The sequence below is a fragment of the Gymnoscopelus microlampas genome (genome assembly GCF_963454915.1).
Source record: "Gymnoscopelus microlampas genome assembly, chromosome: 10".
Lineage (NCBI taxonomy): Eukaryota > Metazoa > Chordata > Actinopteri > Myctophiformes > Myctophidae > Gymnoscopelus > Gymnoscopelus microlampas.
This window is the reverse complement of record NC_139947.1, coordinates 2132203-2148750: the sequence shown is the minus strand read 5'-3', so window position 1 is coordinate 2148750 and position 16548 is coordinate 2132203.

Below are 16548 nucleotides of genomic sequence, written 5' to 3'. Positions count from 1 at the left end.
ATAAGGTCAAGTATCACACAGCTTCATAATTAAAGGTCACTCACAGACTTTTTATTTAGGCCAGGATCTTGATTCATAATAATTGTCATAGTCTGTAATACATTATAGTAATTATACAATGCATTATCACTGCTCATTAAACGTAAGTAATCGAGGCAAAAGCTATAATCAACTCAGATTGATCCCTTGAAAAAAATAATTTGTTTCTGTTTAACGTACAGCTTCTTTGTGTATGAATCTATGTGCAATTGGACCAAAACGTTTGTCATAAACTGCACTTAAAGGTTTTTCCCACTTTTATGAGTCCTCATATGTCTTTTTAGATTACTGTTTTTACAAAAGCCTTTGTTACAGACTCTACAAGTGAATGTCTTTTCCCCTGTATGAGTTCTCATGTGTGTTTTTAGATTAACGTTGAGACGAAAGCCTTTGTTACAAACTGTACAAGTGAATGTCTTTTCCCCTGTATGGATCATCATGTGTCTTTTTAGTCTACTGCTGTCACGAAAGCCTTTGTTACAAACTGTGCAAGTGAATGGCTTTTCCCCTGTATGAGTCCTCATGTGTACTTTTAGATCACAGTTGGTACTAAAGCCTTTGTTACAAACTGAACAAGTAAATGGCTTTTCCCCTGTATGAGTCCTCATGTGTACTTTTAGATCAGAGTTGGCACTAAAGCCTTTGTTACAAACTGAGCAAGTAAATGGCTTTTCCCCTGTATGGATCATCATGTGTGTTTTTAGATGACCCTTAGTAATACAGCCTTTGCCACAAACTATACAAGTAAATGGCTTTTCTCCTGTATGAGTCATCATGTGTATTTTTAGATGTTCCTTACGATTAAACATTTTGCAACACACTGTACAACTAAATCTTTTCTTCCCTGTGTGACTCTGCATGGAGTGATTTTCTTTCGATGATTTCAGGTCCTGGGACATCTTGTTGCTCAAAGACAATCTCTGTCCTTCCACATGTTGTGTCTTGTGTGACTTCAGTGTGTTTAAAGGTGACTGATCTACACTGGGCTCCCACTCATCACTGTCTTCAGTGATGTCAGATTCAGAACAGTGTGAAGAGAGGAGCTGGTCATCACTAGTTGGATGTGATGTTCCATAGTCCTCTACATCAGCTTGTGTTTTCATGTGTTCAGTTGAGGTAATGGCTACAGGCTTTGTGTCTCTGTTTTCACCATCATCACCTTCACTTTTCACTGCTAGTAATGTCAGCATTGGCCTATCAACCTCTTCTGGTCTTTGAAGTAGCTCCTCCTGCTCCTCTTTAATGTGTGGAGGCTCTGGTTCCTCCTGGACCAGACTGGGGCTCCTCTCCTCTTCAGGGGAAACCTCCTCTTTACACGCAGGGAGGTGCAGGATGTCTGGGGAAAAGATACAAATAAAGCAAAACATGTTTCTTTTCTTTTTTCATTAGTGTTACCTCTGTTTCATAGGTGTGATAGTTGGAGTAACTTACGCTGTAAATAAATGCTCCTAAACCATAGATCTATCCTCATTTATCTAAGATATTTGTATATTGGCTGCAACCATTCCATTCCACCAATACACTTTGTGGTGGAAATTGAACAGTTTTGTACTGTAATCAAATGTTTGAATCTTTGTGTACACTATAGCTGTCTATCATCATAGATGATCATTAGGGCCGATATTTCATAAGCATGCGATTGACGGCCATATATCGACATATCTGTCTTTGCAAAAATCACCATTTATTAATGTTTTCCTTGTTTTGTCTGTCTGTGTGTTCTTTTTCCTTTATTTATTCAGGGAAGCCCGTTGAGAGCAAGCTCTCTTTTTCAAGGACGCCCTGATGACAGCATATAAGATACAATACATACACAATGAAAAAGTGTTAAGTGATTCCCACCAAGGTTCAGCTAAACATTCTCCCAAGCTCACGTTTTGGTTCACTCAACACCCTGCTATGTACAAGGTATGTACAAGGTTTAATAAATGCATGGCTTTTTAAATAACTTCACAACAAGGCCGGCACAGACTGAGCTTGTACTTTGGCTATTTTCTGTTTATGTTCCCTGACCGTGGCTGAATGGTTAGAGGTCCTAAGTTTGATTCCAGCCCTCAGCCATGTGTCGAAGTGTCCCTGAGCAAGACTCTTAACCCCTAACTGCTCCCCCCTCTGCCCTCCTCTGTGGGCAGCACTCACAGAATTGCCCCATGGGATGAAAAAGGTCTCAAAAAAAGAACAAGAATAGGGATGCTAGGATTCAAGAGGTTAAACATGTGTTGTGTTTACACATATATTTAGATTTCAGCAGATGTATCAGTAGGCAGTAGGGCTGGGCCATATGACTTCTAATCAATATCATGAATATTTAAAACATTTCGCTCAATTACGATGAATAATTCCCCAAAAACATTTATAGTGAAAATTAGCAGATCTATAAGCTGAGCTTGTAGATCAGCTATTTTAACTATGTTTGCACACCACCATTGTACAACTTGTGAGCGAAGGTGAGTGGAAATGGTTACACAACATTTATGTAGCTTTTGTCGTTTTATAGCTTTGTATCTGCAGTTGAAGCTCAGCTCAACTTGGATTGTAGCTTTGTAGATTTTGTAGCAGCTACAAACATCAGGTGTAGCTTTGTAACTTCATGTCACTGGCTTCTATTGAAATGAATGGTGGAATGTAGCTTTGTATCTGCCAGCGTGAACACAGCATAAATGAAACGTTGGTTTCGATATCTTTTCAGTTAATTGTCAAGACCTAGTAGGCAGAGATCTCTGATCATATGTGAGACCAGCCACCACCTGTCTGATTGAATGAAAAGAGCGCCATCAGGTGGCTGAACATGGCACGGCAACATGAGAAAATATGAGCACAGCTCAAGTGTCAACAAGTAGTTTCTTTAAATGCACGGTTCAGCATTCATACAGACATTCATTAAAATCTCCTTAAATTAGGTACCTGTTATCTAAGTAGGCACAGGCATACGTGTCCAATAACCATCTTGAGATTTCAACTTTACTTTGTTGCACGTATACAGTTTATTTTGTATATACCTGAGAGAGTGTTGCACCTGGTCTTCATATGTAGTAATGTCCATGTTGACACATCAGCCTCTTCCTGTTCCTGTTTAATATGTGGAGGTTGTGGTTCCTCCTGGACCAGACTGGGGCTCCTCTTCTCCTCATGTTCAGATGAAACCTCTTTACAAACAGCCAGAAGGACGACAGAAGAGATAGAATCAGCACCACAACTCAAAGTAGGTTACCTGGGTTCCATTTTAGAGGCAAATCTTTCCAGTGATAAAATGGCAACTAAAGTAATCAAAAAAGTCAAGAACAAGACTTTTGTACTGGATCTCCTCTCTGGTCAGTAAGAATACATGGAGGACTCTAACAGGAGCACTCATCCGAAGTCACTTCAACTGTGCAACTGGTCAGGCTACTTCTTGGCCTCACATCTACAACTCATTTAACCCCTGCTCATTTTGCTAGGGTGGGATGGCTCAGGGTAGAGGACATAGTACAGTAATTTGTAGTGCTGCCACAATTGGCCAAAAATAACGTTCGAATATTCCTTTCAAAAACCCACGTGCATTCGATCCATTCGAACCTTTCGAACGTCGAACGCATATTTTTTGGATTCGATCCATTCGAACGTCGAACGTCGAACATAACGAGACGCTCGATATGTTCGACGTTCGAATGGATCGAATGGATTCGAACGTCAAACCCATATTTTTGGATTCGATCCAGTCGAACGTCGAACCCATATTCTTTTGTACATTATATTTACACCAATACAACAGGAGACCGAACCAATTGTGTAGATACAATTTATTCAACACAAACATGTCTTCAAAAATAGACATTCAACACAAATGTTTTGTAAACATTTTTTTCTATTTAGTTAACATTAATATATATTGCAAATTGCATGCCATAACACTTTTATTTTAAGATCGCTGGCGCACATCTCTCTCTCTATCCTCTCTCCCTCTCTCTCTCTCTTCATGCGCTTTCTCTCTCTCCCTCTCGCTCTCCCCTCGCTCTCTCTCCCCCTCTCTCTCTCTCTCTCTCTCTCTCTCTCTCTCTCTCTCTCTCTCTCTCTCTCTCTCTCTCTCTCTCTCTCTCTCTCTCTCTCTCTCTCTCTCTCTCTCTCTCTCTCTCTCTCTCTCTCTCTCTCTCTCTCTCTCTCTCTCTCTCTCTCTCTCTCTCTCTCTCTCTCTCTCTCTCTCCTCTCGCTCTCTCTGTCTCCCCCCTCTCCTCTCCTCTCCCCTCTCTCTCTCGCTCTCCTTTCCTCTCGCTCTCTCTCTCTCTCTCTCCCCCCTCGCTCTGTCTCTGTCTCTACCCCCCCCCCTCTCTCTCTCTCCCTCTCTCTTCGAGCGAGATCAAATTAATGTATATTATATATTCAGTGCCCAGTGCTGCCTACTAGTGCTGCTTACAATGTAACATTTGTTTTAAATAAAATAAAAGACGAGAGGTAGTTTTAACACAGAGGTATGACTTAAAATAAAGTGCTATAAAAACGTAAAATAATTAGGCTAGTACTTATTCAGTCAGCCTGACTGAGCCTACTAGTGCATTACAATGTAACATTCGTTTTAAATAAAATTAAGGAAAAATAACAAACAAATAGGCCTAGTCTATGCTCTTTCTTTGTTTAAATAAAATTAAAGACAATTCCGAGAACTGTATAGATACTCTAGAGGTAGTTTTAACCCAGAGGTATGACTTAAAATAAAGTGCTATAAAAGGTGCCATGTCATTATCCCGACCTCTCCATAGTCCGACCTCCCATAATTTCGAAAAATACCCATATTACCGACATCCCATAGGTCCGCCATGCCATTTTCCCGACCATATTAAACCCATAATCCCGACATCCTAATGTTCCGACCGTGCCATTTAAAACCCATAATTACTACATCCTAATATTCCGACCATGGAGCGCCTCGCGCGCACGGCAGCACCAGTGGTGCACGCGACGCACTCTCTCCAATTATTATAATAAAGCTTAAACATCATGACCTGTATTTGTTTAAGGTAGCCAAACATCTATAGGCCAACTCTAGGCCTGTCAACTTCATTGAAACAAATAGCCTAGAGCAGATACTCCATAAAGTATTAATGTTGTTAATATTATTTTATTATTATTAGCATATATTTGTATTATTTTATTACTGTTGATATTGTTATTATTGATATTATTAATTATTATTATCATTCTTCTTCTTATCATTATTATTATTATTTGTATTATTATGTATTAACACAAACCAACCTCGCTGTCTCTCCTTTTTTCTCTCTCTCTCTTCTCCCTGTTTCGGTCTATGAGAGGTGTCCGTGTCATGCGCCAAAAGAACAGATTTACAAGCTATCAGCACTGTGCTATGTACAGGATATTAGCTTGTAGATCTGTTCTTTTTGAGCATGCGCCACTGCGCAAAGTTATGACGTATACTATGCAGGTCTGGGGTCCGTGTGTTGCTCAAAAATACGTTGAACACTTGGAAGTATTTATACTTTGTCATACGACAGGGTCGCGCAACGAAAATAGCCAATCTACAAGCTGACAACATTGCTCCATCATAGTTTGACAGTGACGTAATTTTCACTAGAAATTGCCTGTTCTCTCAACAGATGAACGGCCTGTACGTGCAGTGGTGTAAAGTAACTAAGTACATTTACTCAAGTACTGTACTGTAGCCTATACTTAAGTACAATTCTGAGGTATTTTTTACTTTACTGGAGTATTTCAAATGTTCGGTGCTTTTACTTTGTATTATTATTATTGCTATTATTATTACGGGGCCAGAGCTCTGCTCTGGAACCGTATTGTTATTGGCAGTATTCTGTCACTTCTGCCACTTTTCGCAGTTCTGGCTGAACCGTGCAGTCGCTTTTTACGAAACTTGGCCATATGGTAGATGGTCATGAAAAACGATCAAAAAATAATTCTCACAATCTTTCGTCCAAAGGTGGCGCTATAGCACTCAATTGAAAATGCCAACTTTGAACAGGTACAACTCATGCCCTGTTAGACCTACAGCCATGAAACTTGGATACACATATGCGTCTCCTCATGCTGAACAACTTTCACACTCTGACTTTTGACCTCTGACCTTTAGATCTCCCACCATTTTGAATTATATGAAAAACAGTCATTGGCTCCTAACTTCTGCATTTTTTCACTTATGGAAAATCCGTTGGAATTTTTTGTAGGCAGTGGTCCAAAGTTCAAGTGCTAAACGTTTCGTGCAGATTGCTCAAAAATCCCAGGAGGAGATAGATTTTAACTATTACAGTTTTATGAAAATTATTCATCTGTGCCTAAAACATACATGCAGACTCACATTTCTTTGAAACTTTGCAGAAATGTACAGGGTCATTCCAAATATCACTGAAACCAATTTTACTCCAATTGGCCAAAAGGGGGCGCTATAGCAATTTTTTGAAAAGGCAGACTTTAAACAGGCATAAGTCATGCCTCGTTTGGCCGAAAGTCGTGAAACTTGCTTACACATGTGCCTTGACTCATGAGGAACACACGTATCGATTTGACCATTAAGCTCCGCCCTTAGATTTTCCGCAATTTTGAGCAGTTTGAAAAATACTTGTTTTTGCCAGTTCTGGCTTAACCGTGCATACGCTTTTTACGAAACTCGGCCATATGGTAGATGCTCATGAAAAACTACCAAGAAATAATTCTCACACTCATTCGTCAAAGGGTGGCGCTATAGCACTCAATTGAAAGTGCCAACTTTGAACAGGTACAACTCATGCCCTGTTTGACCTACAACCATGAAACTTCGATACACACATGCGTCTCTTCATGCCCGACAACTTTCGTGGTCTGACTTTTGACCTCTGACCTTTAGATCGCCCACCATTTTGAATTATATGAAAAACAGTCATTGGCTCCTAACTTCTGCATTTTTTCACTTATGGAAAATCCGTTGGAATTTTTTGTAGGCAGAGGTCCAAAGTTCAAGTGTTAAACGTTTCGTGCAGATTGCTCAAAAATCCCAGGAGGATATAGATTTTAACTATTACAGTTTTATGAAAATTATTCATCTGTGCCTAAAACATACATGCAGACTCACATTTCTTTGAAACTTTGCAGAAATGTACAGGGTCATTCCAAATATCACTGAAACCAATCTTACTCCAATTGGCCAAAAGGGGGCGCTATAGCAATTTTTTGAAAAGGCAGACTTTAAACAGGCATAAGTCATGCCTCGTTTGGCCGAAAGTCGTGAAACTTGCTTACACATGTGCCTTGACTCATGAGGAACACACGTATCAGTTTGACCATTAAGCTCCGCCCTTAGATTTTCCGCAATTTTGAGCAGTTTGAAAAACACTTAAACCCAGGATTTTCAGCTATTTGCGTGAAACTGTATCATCTGTGTGATCTCCTTTTTCACAGTTACTTGTCTGTTGGGCCAATGGCGTCTCCCTTAAATGAATGCCTCACAATCTCAAGGTCGCCAGTTCACGCCTCACTTGATGCAGACTTAATTTAAGTTGAATTGCAAACAACATGACTGTATCAATGAATACATGTGCAAATGGTAAAGATAACCTGAAATGCTTATTTGAGAGTACGTTTTTTCAACGTATGACATACTTCATTCTGAAAATAGCTGATCTACAATCTCACAACTTTTCATGGTTTGTGAGCTTGTAGATCGGCTACTTTCACTAGTTTTGGTTCTGAGGAGATGTACAATTTCTTCATTGGTAAATGGTTTGTGAACGAGTGATCTTGGTGTTAGTGAAACAGGGGCTTGGTTCATGAAAGAAGGCAAGAGTTTATGATCTTCAACAGACAATATCAGCCTGGACAAAGCTATAGCACTATAGGTAGTGTTGCAGCCTATTAGTCTGAAGGTTGAGAGTTCGAATCCTGTTAATGGCAGTAGGTTGAGATGTCCAATCAAACCATTATGTTTCCATCTCTCTCTCTCATCAATCTATTGTTTCCATGTCACTCTCTCTCTCTTCAATCTATTCCGTTTCCATGTCTCTCTCTCTCTCTATTCACTGGCCCCGTATTATCGCTGCTTGCAGCTATATTTATTATTATTATTATTATTATTAATTATTATTATTATTATTATTATTATTTTATAAGTTAGCGCATTGGCGTGAGTGTGCTCCCACGGCCTCTGTCTGTCTGTCTGTCTGTCTCTCTCTCTCTCTCTCTCTAGTGGCTCCCCATTGGCTTAGACTTGTCACATGACCTGTCTAAGCCAATGTGGAGCCTAGAAGTGTTGCCAGATTCTGCGAGACAAATCAGCAACCAGCGTGTGTGGGTCCTTGTCATGCCAAGTACCCCCAAAATTTGATGTAGGCTACTTGTCTGCAGAACACAGCATTCCTCTCTCTCTCTCTCTCTCTCTCCCCACGGCCAAATACATATCATTTGTGGGGTACCTTCATGTCCCCCCCCCCCTCCTCTGAGTGGAACAACTACCGTAACAGCGGAATTTTACACGTGCATAATTACGCATGTAAGTGCATGTTGTAACTAGGGCTGGGACTCGATTAAAAAAATTGATCTAATTAATTAGAGGCTTTGTAATTAATTAATCTAAATTAATCGCATTTTAATCGCACATCAATATTTGACCTGAGATCAATGAAAAAAATTGTTTTCAAATGGATTTTGGTAAACGTCTTTAAGTACATGTACTCAAGAACTGTACTTAAGTACAATTTTGAGGTATTTGCACTTGACTCTCGAATACGCCTATTTCCAATTTTTTAATACTTTTACTTCTACTCCAGTAACTCCACTATATCTCAGAGGCAAATATTTTACTTTTAAACTTATTTTAAAACTTTAGTTACAAGTTACTTTGTAGATTTCGATTAATATTATAAAACATACAGTAACCATGTGAAAATAGCAGATCTACAAGCACAAGGCATTGTGAGCTTATAGATCTGCTATTTTCCACCATTGGAGGCTGGTAGAGTGTGTTGTTGTTAGTTGTTTTATAGTCGTTTAATTAATTATTTTTTTTAAATCGTGCGCATGTGACCCGCACCGCATCGTTCCCCCCCCCCTTCCACCCAGCGCACCGCCGCTCCCCCCCCCCCCCCCCCCCCCCCAAACGGGAGAAACGCGCGCGCGGGGGGCGGCATCCATTACAGATTCTGATTTGCCCAGCCAACATTATCAAGCAGGCTATGCGGCACGTCTTCATTCAGTGGCTGCTCTGTTGTTGTGAGAACCACGTCGTTCTCACTTCTCAGACAGCTTCTCAGGCGGACCGATAATACCAGCGCACCAACCTGGTGCGCTGGATAATAGGTCCGTGTGAAACTCGTCCAGTGAGAAACGTTCCGCGGTGAAAAAATAGGCGCGATTAAAATGCGTTAATTTTTTTAACGCGATAATTTTTTTGTAATTAATTGATCGAAATTAACGCGATAAAGTCCCGGCCCTAGTTGTAACATAATAATACACAGCGTGTGCTGTACATAGCTCACTGTAGGCTAACATGGGGGGGGGGGGGGGGGTCTTCTTAGCGTTGTGAGCTTGTAGATCGGCTATTTTTTGGCAAAGAGCTTGACATAGATAGATAGATAATCACTTATGTTGCATGCAAGTAAATCCAACGTGCGTAAAGACGGTGCGTAAAGTCCAGCACCTGTGTGCAAAACTGTTCTTATATTTAAAATATACAGCTCAAGCAATTCATTATTAGTTATAAATTAAGAATGTATTATTAATGATTTAAAATGGGGGGGTGGGGTGATCCTCAATGCGCACTCAACCAGGGATTGTATCTTTCACAGAAGTGATGAGGATTTGGAATCCTTCATGAATGAATCTTTCCACCTATACCTGAATAAACCATGGGCCTATTCAGCGCATGCTGCACATCCCTGCCTGGGTGCACAGTAGGCAAAATTCACAGCTCTAGTCCCCAGCAGCTGGCTGGGACCGGAGAGCAAGCTGCCATTCAGTCATGATTGATTGAGGTGATTGAGATGACATCATGACATCATGATTTCTCCGTGAGTCTTTTAACAACTTTGCTTTGGAGGAAAAAAACAACAACAAATATAGCTGCAAGCAGCGATAATACGGGGCCAGTGAATAGAGAGAGAGAGAGACATGGAAACGGAATAGATTGAAGAGAGAGAGAGTGACATGGAAACAATAGATTGATGAGAGAGAGAGATGGAAACATAATGGTTTGATTGGACATCTCAACCTACTGCCATTAACAGGATTCGAACTCTCAACCTTCAGACTAATAGGCTGCAACACTACCTATAGTGCTATAGCTTTGTCCAGGCTGATATTGTCTGTTGAAGATCATAAACTCTTGCCTTCTTTCATGAACCAAGCCCCTGTTTCACTAACACTAAGATCACTCGTTCACAAACCATTTACCAATGAAGAAATTGTACATCTCCTCAGAACCAAAACTAGTGAAAGTAGCCGATCTACAAGCTCACAAACCATGAAAGGTTGTGAGATTGTAGATCAGCTATTTTCAGAATGAAGTATGTCATACGTTGAAAAAACGTACTCTCAAATAAGCATTTCAGGTTATCTTTACCATTTGCATATGTATTCATTGATACAGTCATGTTGTTTGCAATTCAACTTAAATTAAGTCTGCATCAAGTGAGGCTTGAACTGGCAACCTTGGGATTGTGAGGCATTCATTTAAGGGAGACACCATTGGCCCAACAGACAAATAACTGTGAAAAAGGAGATCACACAGATGATACAGTTTCACGCAAATAGCTGAAAAATCCTGGGTTTAAGTGTTTTTCAAACTGTTCAAAATTGCGGACAATCTAAGGGCGGCACTTACTGGTCAAAGCGATAGATGTGTTCCTCATGAGTCAAGGCACATGTGTAAGCAAGTTTCACGACTTTCGGCCAAACGAGGCATGACTTATGCCTGTTTAAAGTCTGCCTTTTCAAAAAATTGCTATAGCGCCCCCTTTTGGCCAATTGGAGTAAGATTGGTTTCAGTGATATTTGGAATGACCCTGTACATTTCTGCAAAGTTTCAAAGAAATGTGAGTCTGCATGTATGTTTTAGGCACAGATGAATAATTTTCATAAAACTGTAATAGTTAAAATCTATCTCCTCCTGGGATTTTTGAGCAATCTGCACGAAACGTTTAACACTTGAACTTTGGACCTCTGCATACAAAAATTTCCAACGGATTTTCCATAAGTGAAAAAATGCAGAAGTTAGGAGCCAATGACTGTTTTTCATATAATGCAAAATGGTGGGAGATCTAAAGGTCAGAGGTCAAAAGTCAGAGGGTGAAAGTTGTTCAGCATGAGGAGACGCATATGTGTATTCAAGTTTCATGGCTCTAGGTCAAACAGGGCATGAGTTGTACCTGTTCAAAGTTGCCATTTTCAATTGAGTGCTATAGCGCCACCTTTGGACGAAAGATTCTGAGAATTATTTCTTGATCGTTTTTCATGACCATCTACCATATGGCCGAGTTTCGTAAAAAGCGACTGCACGGTTCAGCCAGAACTGCGAAAAGTGGCAGAAGAAGTGACAGAATACTGCCAATAACAAAACAGGTCCAGAGCTGAGCTCTGGCCCCGTAATAATAGCACAATAAGACATGGAAAGGGAATAGATTGAAATTGAGACAAAGCAAATGATTCCAACAGGCGAAAATTCTTTTTAGCCCAACCCAGCTGAGGTGGTCATATATAGGACGCAGGGGGGCAATCCCAGGTGAAAAACCTCACCCATTAACATCTCAACCTATTGCCATTGACAGGAATCAAACTCTCGACCTTTGGATTCACAGGCTGAGACACTACCTATACCGCTATAGCTTTGTCCAGGCTGAGGTCATCTGTTGAAGATAAAAGTGAACCAGTGAAAGCAGCCGATCTACAAGCTCAGAAACATGTTGCTATCTGAAAAGTTTTGAGATTGTAGATCGGTTATTTTCACAATGAAGTTTGTCATACATTAAAAAAACATACTCTCTCCAAGACGCATTTCATCATTACCTTTAACAGTTGCACATGTATTCAATGATACAGTCATGTTGTTTGCAATTCAACTTAAATTAAGTCTGCATCAAGTGAGGCTTGAACTGGCGACCCTGAGATTGTGAGGCCTTCATTTAAGGGAGACGCCATTGGCCCAACAGATAAGTAACTGTGAAAAAGGAGATCACACAGATGATACAGTTTCACGCAAATAGCTGAAAAATCCTGGGTTTAAATGTTTTTCAAACTGCTCAAAATTGCGGACAATCTAAGGGCGGAGCTTACTGGTCAAAGCGATAGATGTGTTCCTCATGAGTCAAGGCACATGTGTAAGCAAGTTTCACGACTTTCGGCCAAACGAGGCATGACTTATGCCTGTTTAAAGTATGCCTTTTCAAAAAATTGCTATAGCGCCCCCTTTTGGCCAATTGGAGTGAGATTGGTTTCAGTGATATTTGGAATGACCCTGTACATTTCTGCCAAGTTTCAAAGAAATGTGAGTCTGCATGAATGTTTTAGGCACAGATGAATAATTTTCATAAAACTGTAATAGTTAAAATCTATCTCCTCCTGGGATTTTTGAGCAATCTGCACAAAACATTTTACACATGAACTTTGGACCACTGCCTACAAAAATTTCCAACGGATTTTCCATAAGTGAAAAAATGCAGAAGTTAGGAGCCAATGACTGTTTTTCATATAATTCAAAATGGTGGGCGATCTAAAGGTCAGAGGTCAAAAGTCAGACCACGAAAGTTGTCGGGCATGAAGAGACGCATGTGTGTATCGAAGTTTCATGGTTGTAGGTCAAACAGGGCATGAGTTGTACCTGTTCAAAGTTGGCACTTTCAATTGAGTGCTATAGCGCCACCCTTTGACGAATGAGTGTGAGAATTATTTCTTGGTAGTTTTTCATGAGCATCTACCATATGGCCGAGTTTCGTAAAAAGCGTATGCACGGTTAAGCCAGAACTGGCAAAAACAAGTATTTTTCAAACTGCTCAAAATTGCGGAAAATCTAAGGGCGGAGCTTAATGGTCAAATCGATACGTGTGTTCCTCATGAGTCAAGGCACATGTGTAAGCAAGTTTCACGACTTTCGGCCAAACGAGGCATGACTTATGCCTGTTTAAAGTCTGCCTTTTCAAAAAATTGCTATAGCGCCCCCTTTTGGCCAATTGGAGTAAGATTGGTTTCAGTGATATTTGGAATGACCCTCTACATTTCTGCAAAGTTTCAAAGAAATATGAGTCTGCATGTATGTTTTAGGCACAGATGAATAATTTTCATAAAACTGTAATAGTTAAAATCTATCTCCTCCTGGGATTTTTGAGCAATCTGCACGAAACGTTTCACACTTGAACTTTGGACCACTTTCTACAAAAATTTCCAACGGATTTTCCATAAGTGAAAAAATGCAGAAGTTAGGAGCCAATGACTGTTTTTCATATAATTCAAAATGGTGGGAGATCTAAAGGTCAGAGGTCAAAAGTCAGAGTGTGAAAGTTGTTCAGCATGAGGAGACGCATATGTGTATCCAAGTTTCATGGCTGTAGGTCAAACAGGGCATGAGTTGTACCTGTTCAAAGTTGGCATTTTTCAATTGAGTGCTATAGCGCCACCTTTTGACGAATGAGTGTGAGAATTATTTCTTGATCGTTTTTCATGACCATCTACCATATGGCCGAGTTTCGTAAAAAGCGACTGCACGGTTCAGCCAGAACTGCGAAAAGTGTTAGAAGTGACAGAATAATGCGAATAACAATACGTGTCCAGAGCAGAGCTCTGGCCCCGTAATTAAATAGGTGTGGATGGCTTCAGTCAATGAATCAACAGCGGTCGTTAGCTCCCCACTGGGAGATCAGACAAACGTGATGGCCCATTCGCGCACACATCAGAGGTGGTTAGGATCAAAGGCACTAATAGTTTGTAGACAGACGCACAAGGCATGAGTGGATGCCGGTGATCGTACGTTTCGGTCACTGTCGGGAGGTTTGTAGCGAGCTGTGTGCGGCCGGGGAACGAGCGGCCATTCAATTATTATTATTATTATTATTATTATATAATCATTATTATTATATTAGCCTACTATTGAATCATGTAAAGTCCAAATATATATTGTTCGAACGCAAACCAATGTCCACGCAAGCAATTAGAAAAGAAGTAGCGATCTTCATTTGCACAATAATCTCGCATGCAACAATCTCACATCACAGTGCTTTTTTGGGGGGGAAAAAGGAAGCAATCCATATACTTGAACGGAAAATGTATATTTGTATCCTGTGCTTCACAAATCACAATAAAAATATTTGAAACAAAAAAACCTGGCAAAATCAATAAACAACACAACAACAGAAACACTTCAACCAGGTATGCTCTATACTATAGCCTACATGAGGACAGAACAGTATAGGCTCATCAAACTAGCCTATACAAACAACTGTCATTCAACTGTTGGCCTATACATCATATACATCATCATTATCTTGCCGGAGGAATTGGAAATCAGTCGCCCAGAAGCGGCACAGCAGTTAAGGTTACAAAGTTACAGGTATGTATGGGTAAGAAAAAGAAAAGCCTACTGTTGTGTACAGCAATATAAGGCAAAAAAGCACACATAACAATACAGAGCAACGGTAAATGGGAGGTAAAAACAAAAGTGTCCTCAGTGCTTCTTTAAGTGTCTCACTGCATTTCGGCATAAAACAAATAGAATAATTATCAGTGCAATGCCAATCAAAAAAAAGTGTCCATTTGGTCACTGCAAAAATGTGAAAATGTTCACAGCGAAAAACAGCACAACCTAGGAAAAAATATTGTCATTCAAATGTGTTGGCCTACATATAAATAAATGTCTTTCATGTTGCTTAGTGAGACAGAAAGTCACCCATACCATGTTTCAGCCCACTCATGTTCAATGCAAAGTTTATCAACACTGTGTGTGGTTTGAGGCAAAAGCGAAGCACGCTTCCTTTGTAGTTTGGAACGCACACTGTTAAATTCGGGGATGTTCCCGTCATCTGTTGCATCTCTGACGACCTCGTCGTATATCCTCTTAACAGGCTTTGTTGGGTCATTTTCAATCGCCTGAATCATCCTCTGTATAATGACAGTGATTGAAACAATATCACCATCATCCCGGTGGTTGTGGTCTGGAACGGTTAAAATGATGATATTTGGATCGTCTTCATCCATGTTGAACACGGCGGTTTGGAGGAATACATTGCAGGTCTTCCTCCAACAGCGACAGTATATTTTGGCACCTTTGGTTTTGTTTTTCTGGTAGCGGTATCCCTCATGTACTAGAATCTTGCCACCTCGTTTGCCTGGCTGTAGCCTTGCCATTACGGAGCGTGTATAACAGTTACTTTACGCACGGCCCGGGAGTTCTGCAACTTGTAGGAACTGTCCAAAGTGCTGATCAACTGCCGTCAGCATTCAATGTGTTTTATACCCTCCTAAATTAGTTAGCAATTAGCAATTAGTATTATTGAACAGCTCAGGTGCTGATCAATTACCACCTGCATTCAGTTTATTTTATCAGCTGTTTATATTAAGGTTATGATTTCGAGGTTGTTTTCAATTAACGGGAAGGGTTCTGATTGCTAAGGAAGGTTCTGAACCGGCTTGGTTCAATAATACTAATTGCATTTAGGAGGGTATAAAACTGATCAGCACTTTGGACAGTTCCTACAAGTTGCAGAACTCGTGCAGGGCCGTGCGTAAAGTAACCGTTATACACGCTCCGTAATGGCAAGGCTACAGCCAGGCAAACGAGGTGGCAAGATTCTAGTACATGAGGGATACCGCTACCAGAAAAACAAAACCAAAGGTGCCAAAATATACTGGCGCTGTTGGAGGAAGACCTGCAATGTATTCCTCCAAACCGCCGTGTTCAACATGGATGAAGACGATCCAAATATCATCATTTTAACCGTTCCAGACCACAACCACCGGGATGATGGTGATATTGTTTCAAGCACTGTCATTATACAGAGGATGATTCAGGCGATTGAAAATGACCCAACAAAGCCTGTTAAGAGGATATATGACGAGGTCGTCAGAGATGCAACAGATGACAAGAACATCCCCGAATTTAACAGCGTGCGTTCCAAATTGAACAGGAAGCGTGCATCGCTTTTGCCTCCAATTCCACACAGTGTCGATGAGGTTCGCGTTGAAAATGAGTGGGCTAGAACATGGGATGGAACTGAGTTTCTGTCTCACCAAGACAATGACTGGGGGATTCTGTTTTTTGGCACAGACAGAAATTTTGCCAAGCTGCAAAGGTGCGCAGATGTGTACATGGATGGTACTTTTAAAAGCTGCCCGAGGCCCTACGAGCAATTCGTAACCATCCATGGCAAGTACCACGGTAGGGTAGTACCACTTGTCATGTGCTTGATGACCGGTAAAATGGTTGGCCAGTACAGGGAGGTCATGACGCACGTAAAAAGAAAAGTCAGGCGCGTAACTGGACACCGCTGGAGACCGCAGCGCATAGTGACAGATTTTGAAAGTTCTCTGCTCCTGGCAATACAGACAGAATTGCCA